This window comes from Phyllobates terribilis, unplaced genomic scaffold (genome assembly GCF_046119375.1).
Source record: "Phyllobates terribilis strain yellow unplaced genomic scaffold, ASM4611937v1 Scaffold_5__5_contigs__length_657084704, whole genome shotgun sequence".
Lineage (NCBI taxonomy): Eukaryota > Metazoa > Chordata > Amphibia > Anura > Dendrobatidae > Phyllobates > Phyllobates terribilis.
In genome coordinates this window covers 150019980-150033700 of record NW_027362765.1, presented here as the reverse complement: position 1 = coordinate 150033700, position 13721 = coordinate 150019980, and the positions used below count along the sequence as shown (strand labels likewise).

The window sequence follows — 13721 nt, the reverse complement described above, 5'->3', positions numbered from 1 at the left end:
GGTCGCGGCTGGCAACCGTGACCAATCAGCAGAGCGGTGTTTAAATTTGGCACCAAAATCGCTGATTGGTCGCGGCCAGCCACCGCGACCAATCAGCAGAGCGGTGTTTAAATTTGGTGTCAAAATCGCTGATTGGTCGCGGCTGGCGGCATCGACCAATCAGCAGAGCGTTGTTGAAATTTGGCGCCAATCTCGCTGATTGGTCGCGGCTGGCAACCGTGACCAATCAGCAGAGCGGTGTTTAAATTTGGCACCAAAATCGCTGATTGGTCGCGGCTGGCAACCGCGACCAATCAGCAAAATTGGCGCCAAATTTAAACACCGCTCTGCTGATTGGTCGCGGCTGGCAACCGCGACCAATCAGCAGAGCGGTGTTTAAATTTGGCGCCAATCTTGCTGATTGGTCGCGGTCGGCCGGCGGTGAGCGGCGCCGCCTGTCGGGGTACTTGTGCTGCCAGCAGCGGGGAGATGAGCGGCTAGCGCCGGTCATCTCCCTGCTACATCGCCGCTGACCTCCGTCCGGCAGATGAGCCGCTAAAGGCCGCCATCTTTTTCTGAAATCCCACGTCGCTGATTGGCAGCGGCCGGACCAATCAGCAGAGCTGGGTTTAAATTTGGCACCAATACTGCTGATTGGTTGCGGCTGGCAACCGCGACCAATCAGCAGAGCGGTGTTTAAATTTGGCACCAAAATCGCTGATTGGTCGCGGCCGGCCACCGCGACCAATCAGCAGAGCGGTGTTTAAATTTGGCGTCAAAATCGCTGATTGGTCGCGGCTGGCGGCATCGACCAATCAGCAGAGCGTTGTTGAAATTTGGCGCCAATCTCGCTGATTGGTCGCGGCTGGCAACCGTGACCAATCAGCAGAGCGGTGTTTAAATTTGGCACCAAAATCGCTGATTGGTCGCGGCCAGCCACCGCGACCAATCAGCAGAGCGGTGTTTAAATTTGGTGTCAAAATCGCTGATTGGTCGCGGCTGGCGGCATCGACCAATCAGCAGAGCGTTGTTGAAATTTGGCGCCAATCTCGCTGATTGGTCGCGGCTGGCAACCGTGACCAATCAGCAGAGCGGTGTTTAAATTTGGCACCAAAATCGCTGATTGGTCGCGGCTGGCAACCGCGACCAATCAGCAAAATTGGCGCCAAATTTAAACACCGCTCTGCTGATTGGTCGCGGGCGTCGACCGCGACCAATCAGCGTCGTATTAGTGAGGACCGGGGAGCGGCGCTGCCTGTGCGGCTACTTCCGCTGCGAGAAGCCGGGAGATGAGTGGCTGCTCGCAGGAGAAGCATCCCGACCGGCGGCGCCGCACCCTTGTCCTCCGTTCACACTTGCCGTCCGGAGATCACCGGGCCAAGCCGCTGATCTCCCGACGTTAGCCGCATGGAGGTGAGCGGCGCCGCCTGTCGGGGTACTTGTGCTGCCAGCAGCGGGGAGATGAGCGGCTAGCGCCGGTCATCTCCCAGCTGCATCGCCGCTGACCTCCGTCCGGCAGATGAGCCGCTAACGGCCACCGTCTTTTTCTGAAATCCCGCGTCGCTGATTGGCCATGGCCGGACCAATCAGCGACGCGGGATTTCCTGGACAGACAGACGGGATAAGACGATTATATATATAGATGGAAGATAAATAGATAGATAGATAGATAGATAGATAATGGAAGATAGATAGATAGATAGATAATGGAAGATAGATAGATGGATAGATAGATAGATAGATAGATAATGGAAGATAGATAGATCGATAGATATATAGATAATGGAAAATAGATAGATATGTGATAGAGATACATAGATACTGTAGATAGATAGATAGATAGATAGATAGATAGATAGATAGATAGATAGATAGATAGATAGTGGAAGATAGATAATGGAAGATAGATAGATAGATAGATAGATAGATAATGGAAGATAGATAGATAATGGAAGATAGATAGATAGATAGATAGATAGATAGATAATGGAAGATAGATAGATAATGGAAGATAGATAGATCGATAGATATATAGATAGATGGATAGATAATGGAAAATAGATAGATATGTGATAGAGATACATAGATACTGTAGATAGATAGATAGATAGATAGATAGATAGATAGATAGATAGATAGATAGATAATGGAAAATAGATAGATATGTAATAGAGATACATAGATACTGTAGATAGATAGATAGATAGATAGTGGAAGATAGATAATGGAAGATAGATAGATACTGTAGATAGATAGATAGATAGATAGATAGATAGATAGATAGATAGATAGATAATGGAAGATAGATAGATAATGGAAGATAGATAGATGGATAGATAGATAGATAGATAGATAGATAGATAGATAGATAGATAGATAGATAATGGAAGATAGATAGATAATGGAAGATAGATAGATCGATAGATATATAGATAGATGGATAGATAATGGAAAATAGATAGATATGTGATAGAGATACATAGATACTGTAGATAGATAGATAGATAGATAGTGGAAGATAGATAGATAGATACTGTAGATAGATAGATACTGTAGATAGATAGATAGATAGATAGATAGATAGATAGATAGATAGATAATGGAAGATAGATAGATATGTGATAAAGGAAGATAGATAGATAGATAATGGAAGATAGATAGATAATGGAAGATAAATAGATAATGGAAGATAGATATGTAGCTTTGCCATTCAGTGGTCTAGGAAAGTTGGGTGTGCAGCCTTGCTTTGTACAATTACATAATATCACTTGGTAATGTTATGATCATTTTAAAACGTTTACAGTACATATTACTGCACATATCTCCCAACAAAATGGCCGATACTACCAATCCCAGAACGTCTCTCTGTGACAGCAGCACATGCTCACTGTCTGTTTATTCTCGTAGTCATGATGGAGAGTCAGCCTCACGTCAGCACAAAGTCCTCCCACAGTGCAGGTTTTCCCCGCCTCGGTCCTCAGGCCTACTTCCACCTCATAATCCCCGGCCTTGCGTGATTGGTGTGTCCGGATTTATGGGCGGCACAGGCGGGCTGAGAGTCCCGAATGTCGGGAGGAGGAGATGCTGTTAGCTCCAGAGGCCTGAGCCTGAATGCCCGACGTTGTGTAGGTAATGACATTGTAGGAATGAAGTCCAGCAGTGTATATAATATAATTATGCTGTAGGATGTAATAAAGCTGCCATTTTACAGTATATTAATGGTATGAAGATGACTGGATAACTCCATAAGCCTCAACATTGAGTCACTTATTAGTAATGTTGTTTATGTGACACTTTGGTTTACACTGACGCAAAATGGGCGTTTCTGCGAATAGTGTTGTCTGTCATACACGTCCACCGTTTTCTTTGTCATTGTGGATACGTCAGACATGTACAAAAGACTTCACGCCACCTCGATGAAGTAAACTTTGCTCCATAGGCGGCCATTTTAAGTCTTTATTACAAAGTTAATGGAAGCAAGTAACAAAAAGTATTTAAAAATAACTCAGGCAAAAAAAAATAATTTTTGTGTCGGAGTTGTTTTCGTCTGTAATTGCGCAATTTTTCAGCGTCTGGACAACTCGGTGGCCACATTTAGGCATAGTGTCGTGACAAGTCAGTAATATGTGGATAATTTCTCGTACTGGCCCAATTTGGGAAAATTAGCACACTTTTCTAACTTTCGCCACCTCGTCGACTGTATTTTTTGACAAACCTGGAGCACAGATGAGAAAAAAATTGGAGCATATTTTGGTTTTTCGTACCAGACATTCACATATTATCATGGTCTGAGTACAGACCATCACGTACATACCGACCGCAGGTCTCTTCACCCACACTTATTATATATATATATATATATATATATACAGTACAGGCTAAAAGTTTGGACACACCTCATTTAAAGATTTTTCTGTATTTTCATGACTATGAAAATTGTACATTCACACTGAAGGCATCAAAACTATGAATTAACACATGTGGAATTATATAGTTAACAAAAAAGTGTGAAACAACTGAAAATATGTCTTAGGCTGCGTGCCCACGTTGCGGATTACAAGCGTATTTGCTGCGGATTTTCCGCAGCGGAAACGCTTGTAAAACGCTTGGTAATCCGCATCCCATGGTCCCCAATGAGAATCCGCAAGTTCTATGCCCATGCTGCGTTCAAAAATCCGCGCATGTTCATTAATTTTGCGTTTCCGCAAGCGGAATTGCCTTATACAATGCAATAAAAAACGCAAGGCAATTCCGCATGTCGAAAACGCGCGATAAACGCTTGCGGAATTCCGCATGCGTTTTTCCGGGAGAGGACATGCGGAAATGAAGCAGAAATTTTCTGCTTCATTTCCGCAACGTGGGCACATAGCCTTATATTCTAGGTTCTTCAAAGTAGCCACCTTTTGGTTTGATGACTGCTTTGCACACTCTTGGCATTCTCTTGATGAGCTTCAAGAGGTAGTCACCGGAAATGGTCTTCCAACAATCTTGAAGGAGTTCCCAGAGATGTTTAGCACTTGTTGGCCCTTTTGCCTTCACTCTGCGGTCCAGTTCACCCCAAACCATCTCGACTGGGTTCAGGTCTGGTGACTGTGGAGGCCAGGTCATCTGGCGTAGCACCCCATCACTATCCTTCTTGGTCAAATAGCCCTTACACAGTCTGGAGGTGTGTTTGGGGTCATTGTCCTGTTGAAAAATAAATGATAGTGCCGCTCACAGGCAGAAAAGGCAGAGGGAGGTAATTATAAAGAAGTTGCTTTTCATCATAAAAACGCTTTGGCATATTTTAAATAGTAGTGTACAACCCCTTTAATGAAATAAAAAACACACGGTTTTTAATTTATTTATTTTTATTGCACGGGTCCGCGAAGCCATCGATCTCCTGAAAAAAAATGTAAAATAGCAAACAACCATATCCCTCACCTGTCCGCCGTCAACGATGCAGTCCATGTACCGACAATGAGTGTCCCACGTCGATGCATGTCACTTCTACAGCAGTGACATCGGCAATCATGATGTCACTGCTATAGAAGACAGCATTGTATACTGACAGGGGTGTAAAATCATATACATGCTGCTGCAGGAGGTCACTGGGGTTCATCAGCTGATGAGCCCCAGTGAGCTCTCACCGCCATCACCCTGGGAACTTTCTTCTGAAGGTTCCCACGGTGGGGTCACGTGAGCAATCAGCTGATAGGTCACGTAACTGATAAGCTGATCGCTGATGTCACCGCAGGTCCTGGCAGCTCAGTACACTGCGGGGAGCGAGCCTGCTCCCTGCAGTATACCGCCGGGAGGAGAGGATGGCCACCGGGGACCAAGAGGATGCCGGACAGGTGAGTATAGAGGGTTTTTTTTTTTTTTTACTTTTTTTTTTCTTTTTTTTTTAACAGCGTGGTAGCCGGCTTGGCTGGGAAAACTGCTCCTCCCAGCGGCGGTCAGATGAGAGGAATTGTAGTCCTCCTCTCAAATCCGGGTACCACCCGCACTGTCTTTCCGCCGCAAATTTACAGCCATTGACTTTAATTGAAACGCAGCAAATCGACATATACCTGCGGGTTTGCTGCGGTTCAATGCAAGTCAATGGGCGCGAGTTTGTGGCGGAAACGCCTGCAAAATGGTCATGCTGCGTTTTTTAACGCAACGCGAATCCGGAGCGTAAATTTACGCATCATGTGCACAGCACATCCGGATTAGCATTGCTATACCTGGCAGACCTATTAACAAGCGTTTTTGTGGCGGGAAAAGATCAGGAATAGGACAGACATTTATAGGACATTTCATAACTTTCCCAAATTCTTATGAAAAAATATTCCCCACAAACTGCATTGAACTACTGTACCCAATGCATTATATATTTTAGAAGTCGGTCCATTATATACCGACTCCACCAAAATGGGCTCCGACTGCACTACTCCGACTCCACAGCCCTGTAATGCATTCTAGAAAAGCCAAACCATTTTTCATCAATGTGCTGCATCCGCTTCTTACCAATTTTTGGAATGTTTTGGTGTGGGCACCATTTTCCTCGTAGAAAAAAAAAATGTCCTTGCCTTTCCTACTTATTTATGACCTGATAATATTTAGCTTTTGTGCTTTATTTTTTTCTTCCCTTCATTCTCTATTTCTCCGTTGACGTAACCTCAATGTTTTTTTGTTTTTTTGCAGGACAAGTTGTACAACCCCTGGCAAAAATTATGGAATCACCAGGCTCGGAGGATGTTCATTCAGTTGTTTAATGTTGTTGAAAAAAAGTAGATCGCAGACATGGAACAAAACTAAAGTCATTTCAAATGGCAACTTTAGGGCTTTAAGAAACACTAAAAGAAATCAAGATTAAAAATGTGGTACTCAGTAAGGGTAATTTTTTTTTTCAGACCAAGCAGAGGGAAAAATTATGGAATCACTCAATTCTGAGGAAAAAATTATGGAATCACCCTTTAAATTTTCATTTACAAAACTAACACCTGCATCAAATTAGATCTGCTTGTTAGTCTGCATCTAAAAAGGAGTGATCACACCTTGGAGAGCTGTTGCACCAAGTGGACTGACATGAATCATGGCTCCAACATGAGAGATGTCAAGTGAAACAAAGGAGAGGATTATCAAATTCTTAAAAGAAGGTAAATCATCACGCAATGTTGCAAAAGATGTTGGTTGTTCACAGTCAGCTGTGTCTAAAATCTGGACCAAATACAAACAACATGGGAAGGTTGGTAAAGGCAAACATACTGGTAGACCAAGGAAGACATCAAAGCGTCAAGACCGGAAACTTAAAGCAATATGTCTTCAAAACAGGAAATGCACAACAAAACAAATGAACGAAGGGGAGGAAACTGGAGTCAATGTCTGTGAACTGTAAAAAACCGCCTAAAGGAAATGGGATTTACATACAGAAAAGCTAAACAAAAGCCATCATTAACACCTAAACAGAAAAAACAAGGTTACAGTGAGCTAAGGAGAAGCAATCGTGGACTGTGGATGACTGGATGAAAGTCATATTCAGTGATGAATCGCGAATCTGCATTGGGCAAGGTGATGATGCTGGAACTTTTGTTTGATGCCGTTCCAATGAGATTTATAAAGATGACTGCATGAAGAGAACATGCAAATTTCCACAGACGATGATGATATGGGGCTGCATGTCAGGTAAAGGCACTGGGGAGATGGCTGTCATTACATCTTCAATAAATTCCCAAGTTTACATTGATATTTTGGACAGTTTTCTTATCCCATCAATTGAAAGGATGCTTGGGGATGATGACATCATTTTTCAAGATGATAATGCATCCTGCCATAGAGCAAAAACTGTGAAAACATTCCTTGAAAGAAGACACATAAGGTCAATGTCATGGCTTGCAAATAGTCCGGATCTCAATCCAATTGAAAATCTTTGGTGGAAGTTGAAGAAAATGGTCCATGACAAAGCTCCAACCTGCGAAGCTGATCTGGCAACAGCAATCAGAGAAAGTTGGAGCCAGATTGATGAAGAGTACTGTTTGTCACTCATTAAGTCCAAGCCTCAGAGACTGCAAACTGTTATTAAAGCCAGAGGTGGTGCAACAAAATACTAGTGATGTATTGGAGTGTTCTTTTGTTTGTTTTTCATGATTCCATATTTTTTTCCTCAGAATTGAGTGATTCCATAATTTTTTCCATCTGTTTGGTCTGAAAAAAATTACCCTTACTGAGTACCACATTTTTTATCTTGATTTCTTTTAGTGTTTCTTAAAGCCCTAAAGTTGCCATTTGAAATGACTTTAGTTTTGTGCCATGTCTGTGATCTGCTTTTTTTAAACAACATTAAACAACTGAATGAACATCCTCCGAGCCCGGTGATTGCGTAATTTTTGCCAGGGGTTGTAGTACAAGAATGATGGTATTAAAGGCAGGGCTGTGGAGTCAGCCAAACCTCCGACTCCTCAATTTCCATGCCACCGTCTCCACGACTCCGACTCCCTCATACATGGCTCATGTTTAAGTGATAAATTTACTGTAGCACAGATTCATCTCCTCTAAAAGTCTAGACACTTAGATCAGGAATAGGACAGACATTTATAGGACATTTCATAACTTTCCCAAATTCTTATGAAAAAATATTCCCCACAAACTGCATTGAAGTACTGTATCCAATTTATTATATATGTTAGGAGTCGGAGTTGGTCCATTTTATACCGACTCCACCAAAATGGGCTCCGACTCTACGACTCCGACTTCACAGCCCTGATAAAGGGAATCTGTCACCCCCTGACACTTATCTGACCTCTTATATGGGCATACAATGATAGAAATGTAAATCTATACATACCTGTATGCCTCATATTAGAGGTCTTGTTGCTGTGAAATGTCTTTTTATTCTTACAAGTTTCTGATGTGTTCCACACCTGGGGACTGGAAGAAATCCCCGCCTCCTGTGTGAATTATAATGTCCTCCCTTCTCCCCTGCATGTCACAGTTCCTGTATTTGGCTGCTGCAACTGCACATCACAGGGCACTGTAAGACGGCATTGGCCTTAGCGACCTATGATGAAAATGTACGTCCTGGGCAAGAGATACGACCCAAATCCCATCTATGGTTGCTATCGCACCCTGGGCTGGATACAGTTGTATGTAGGACCATGGGCAACAAAGTCTTAATAGGCAGCTTATTTACCCAGCTCTTCATAGACCCCCACAGCTCAGTGCCCCTCTGGCTCCTTCATGTCCTATCCTCTGATTGTGGACATCTGGCAAGAGGGTTCTTGTAATACAACGGGATCTCTACACACCTGGCAAAGGGATAGTTACATCTCTATGTACCATTTTAGCCCCATATAAACTCTCAAAGGTGACACCTATAGTAGTGCCCTGATGGCACCTGACTACCCTCCTCATGCCGTACATGACACTTCTGCTGTAGACCCGATCCACGGTTACACAGGGTTATCTGCTAACATGAGAGAGATGCAGATTTACTATAAACCAGTGATGAGACATGTGTAAGCAAGCAGGAAACCACATGCTGAGAATGGAGGTGGCGGTTTCCTCCTAAAGAGCTGGGGTGTAATAACCCCACTCATTTTTGCAGAAAGGATGAGGAAAATGCAAGGTAAATGTTTAATCTAGTGGTTGATTAAGGCTACGTTCACACGTTCAGTATTTGGTCAGTATTTTACATCAGTATTTGTAAGCCAAAACCAGGAGTGGGTGATAAATACAGAAGTGGTGACGTGTTTCTATTATACTTTTCCTCTGTCTGTTCCACTCCTGGTTTTGGCTTATAGATACTGATCTAAAATACTGAACATGTGAATGGGTCCTTATAGTGAGAGTCCTGAGCTCTACTCACCCATGCTATAATTATCTCGCTTCTTAATGATGTTCTGTGGGTTCAGCCACTTCTCTTCTTCTGTACCAAATTAATCCACCTGTTTCCTACGTTTGTGCCGTATATTGGATCCTGGTTATAGCCATATGTTCAGCATATTTAAAGGGTTTATCCTGGATTAGTAAAAATGTCTGCTTTGTTCCAGAAATGGCGCCGCACCTGCCCACAGACTGTGACTGGTATTGCATCTCCGCTCTGTTGAAGGTAGTGGGCTGAGCTGCAATACCAGACACAAACTGTGGACAGGTGTGGCGCTGTTTTTAAAAGAAAGCAGTGATTTATTTTTTTAAGAATTCTGAACAACTCATTTATTCATAAATCCAAAGAGAGAAAATGCCAGGACCAAAATTCACACATGAAGTTTTTTGTAAAAAGTATACATTTTATTGAGCAGTAAGAATGAATTAATACTATCATAAAAATCCAATATCCAGATAAAGTGATGAATGAGAAGCTGAAGGAACCCCACAATATATAAATAACGAATTAGATTTAAAGCAACATAGTGCTAATGTAAATCAGGCTAAAGGTAACATAATCAAATATTATTAGTATATGATGATGGCTATATATAGATATATATATATATATATATATATATCTATAGTATATAGCCAGGGCTTAGGAGTCGGTATAGAAACTATTAAAGGTATTTTTTAAGGGTCTTCTTTTGTTTTTTGTCGGTATAAAGTGAACCAACTCCGACTCCTAAAATATATAATAAATTGGGTACAGTAGTTCAGTGCAGTTTGTGGGGAATATTTTTTCATAAGAATTTGGGAAAGTTATGAAATGTCCTATAAATGTCTGTCCTATTCCTGATCTAAGGGTCTAGACTTTTAGCTGAGATTAATCTGTGCTACAGTAAATTTATCACTTAAACTTGAACCATGTATGAGGGAGTCGGAGATGGAGTCGGTGTCATGGAAATTGAGAAGTCGGAGGTTTGGCTTACCGACTCCACATCCCTGTATAGAGCTATCATCATGATTAGACACAATTAAATAGATAAAGTCCCTCAGTTAACAAAGTATAATTAGATCACATTTACAACATAATGAAGTCCCTTACTCACTCACCAAGGACCCAATGCGCATTTCGCTCCAGCGAGCGGCTTCAGCTCAGGCCCGGTGTCCTGTCACTCACTGAGCGCAGCTACGGAGCGGCTCATTCTCTTCGGCGTCAGTGGTCGCATGGATTACAGCGGGGATTGTTAGGACAGGTGAGTATATGAATTTTATAATTTTATTCTTATTTTTACAGGTGGACACTGCGGGAGGAGACTACCACTACCCTCATCATTGTCTCTGCTGGTGCTGATCGCAGCGCCGGCAGGTAACCATGATTAGGGCAGCGTTCAACACCAGTGTTTGGGAACAGCGCTAACTGTAGCGCTGATTCCCAGGCGCCGGTACATGTCACACTGATGACAGACAGATGTCATCCGTGTGGTACATTTTGTGGACCGTGCATCCGTAAAAAAAACAGACTCGTCTTCGTGTGGAGCATACGCACCCACAGTCCGTGAAAACACACTGAGATGTGCGCAGACCCATGGATTTGAATGGGTCTACGTGTTTCAGTGTCTCCGGTTCGTGTGAAAATTGTCACCACACGTACCAGGAATACTGAAGTGTGAAAAAGCCCTAAAAGAGACTTTTTTTTTTTTTGCATCATCATATTTTGAGAGCTAGAATTTTTCTATATTTCTGCCGACAGTCATATGAAGGCTTGTTATTTTGTGGGACGAGTTGACGTTTTTATTGGTACCATTTTCAGTCACATAACGTTTTTTGATCACTTTCTATTCCTATTTTTGTGAGGCAGAATGAACAAAAAACAGAAATTCAGGAATCATTTTTGGCATATTTTTTATGCCGTTCACTGTTTGGTAAATGTGATAAGGCAGCTTTATTCTTCGGGTCAGTACAATTACAGCGATACCACATTTACCGTTTATCTTTTTTTTATGTTTTGGTGCTTTTACACAATAAAAACAGTTTTTTAGGCAAAAATAATTGTTTTTGCATCCCTTTATTCTGCGAGCTATAGCTTTTTTTATTCTTCCACTAATGGAGCTGTATGGTGGTTTATTTCTTGTGGGACAAGATGACGTTTTCAGAGATAACATTTTTATTTACATTCGACTTTTTGATTGTGTTTTTATTTCATTTTATGTTCAGTGGTATGATGAAGAAGTATAGCTTTTTGCCACATTTTTTTTCTTATTTTTTACCATGTTCACTGAAGGGATTAACTATTGGGACAATTTTATAGGTCAGGTCATTCCGGACACGGTGATACCAAATATGTGTACTTTATTTGTTTCTCTTTGTTCTTACATAAATGAATATATATATTGGATTAATATATATTTATTTATTTATTTTTATTTTTTTTGTTCTTTATTTTGTGATTATTTTAATATATTTTTACAATTCTTTTTTTTTTAACTTTCTTTTTTTTTATCTTGTCCTAGGATGAGACATCAACTTTCCATTGAGTGATCACTTATCTAATATTCAGCATCGCGCAGACAGGGAGGTGGCGTGTTAGCTCCTGCCCTAAGTAGGATTTTACAGGCTACCGTCTCTAGGTGTCCCCTCGGCCATCTTTTGGTCTAGGGTCACCATGGAGATCATCGGCACAACGCGATTGCGTTGTGCCGACCGGAGCAGAAAGGGAGCTTCCTCATTCTCCAATGATGATCGATGTCGCTGTCACTATTGACAGCAGCATGAAAGGGGTTAAACGCCTGTGATTGGCGCTGATACCCACACTTGATCGAGCCGGCTCGATCCTCACACCATAATGTATGGCGGTTTATGGGAATGCACCTCCCGCGGTGCTTTACATGTATGACGGATGTCGTGAAGGGGTTAAAGCTAAGTTTGGTGCAGATTACATCAGAACAACTTTTGAGGCACGGTAGTTCTTGTCCCAACGTTAGATAAGAGCAGGAGACCATTATGTGCCGTATGTTGCATGTGTTTTGAAAATTAGATCAATTTTTTTTGTGCACATTTTTGTAAAATTTAATCAAAAATTATCTCCTTTGAAGACGGAGTTTATAGGAGATTTACAATGACAGGCACAGAGGTCTTCTGCAGACCACTGGCTGTCAGGAAAACCCATGACGCGCTTCCGTCTTGTGCAAGTTAAATGCCGCGGTCACAGATTGACAGCAGTATTAAACATTAACAGCCACCGGTGGATCGCGGATCCACCTGCGTCTGTTAGAGGCACATGACAGCTGACCAGATCAGCTGTCTTGTGCAGGAAAAGATGCGGGCTCAGCACTGGAGCCCACATGAAATGCAGGGAGGCGACCTATGACGTACCTATGTGTCCAAGGTTGTAAAGGGGTTAAGGTTTGGCATGGGTACTAGAAAATGGTGTAATTAATGGTGTAAAGTTGTGGCTTAGTCATTTATGACAATAAAATGTCATAATTTCCTCAAAAAATTTGGTGCAAATGCAATAATTAATGTCTTGCAGTATGTATAGGGTATACAATACTGTGCAAATGTTTTAGGCAGATACTTATCCATCATGCAGTAACATCAGAGAGGCGTCTGATTGGCTCCAAATGCCATGTAGGGGACACAGCTATCATGTGGAAAAGGTGCTCTGGTCAGATGAGACCAAAGTAGAACTTTTTGGGCTAAATGCAAAACGCTATGTGTGGTGGAAAACTAGCACTGCACATCACCCTGAAAACACCATCCCCACCGTGAAACATGGTGATGGCAGCATCATGCTGTTTGGAGGCTTTTCTTCAGCAGGGACAGTGAAAGCTGGTCAGAGTTGATGGGAAGACAGATGGATCTAAATACAAGGCAATCCTGGAGGAAAACTTGTTAGAGGCTGCAAAAGACTTTAGTCTGGGGTATAAGTTCACCTTCCAGCAGGACAATGATCCTAAACATACTGTCATAACTACAATGGAATGGTTTAGATCATGTGTGTGAATGGCCCAGTCACAGTCCAGACCTAAATCCCATTGAGAATCTGTGGCTGTGAAAATTGCTGTTCACAGACGCCTCTATCCAATCTCACTGAGCTAGAGTGAGTTTGCTAAGAAGAATGGGCAAAAATGTCAGTCTTTACATGTGCAAAGCTGATAGAGACATACCCCAAATGACTTGCAGCAGTAATTGCAGCAAAGGTGGTCCTGACTCGGGGGCTGAATACAAATGCACGTCACAATTTTCAGATTTATATTTTTAAGATATTTAAAAAAACATGTATCAATACATACATACATACATACATACATACATACATGTATGTATACCATGTCAAGACAACTGCGACAAATATTCACAATGCATGAGTTATAGGTCATTGATGCATTATAAACTTGATTTGTACC

The 13721-nt window shown here is 42.1% G+C and overlaps 1 protein-coding gene across 2 annotated transcripts in view; it reads left to right on the top strand.

The window, feature by feature from the left end:
- Positions 1–2901: 2901 nt before the first annotated feature.
- The window catches only part of ACBD4 (acyl-CoA binding domain containing 4), a 37275-nt gene continuing 26455 nt past the window's right edge, over positions 2902–13721 (top strand). The window contains exon 1 of one of the 2 annotated variants that reach the window (XM_073683178.1): positions 2902–3108. The gene's annotated coding sequence lies outside the window, so the exon portion shown is untranslated. Of the gene's footprint in view, positions 3109–10449; positions 10569–13721 lie in introns of those variants that run through there. The other variant, XM_073683179.1, reaches the window with a different exon arrangement.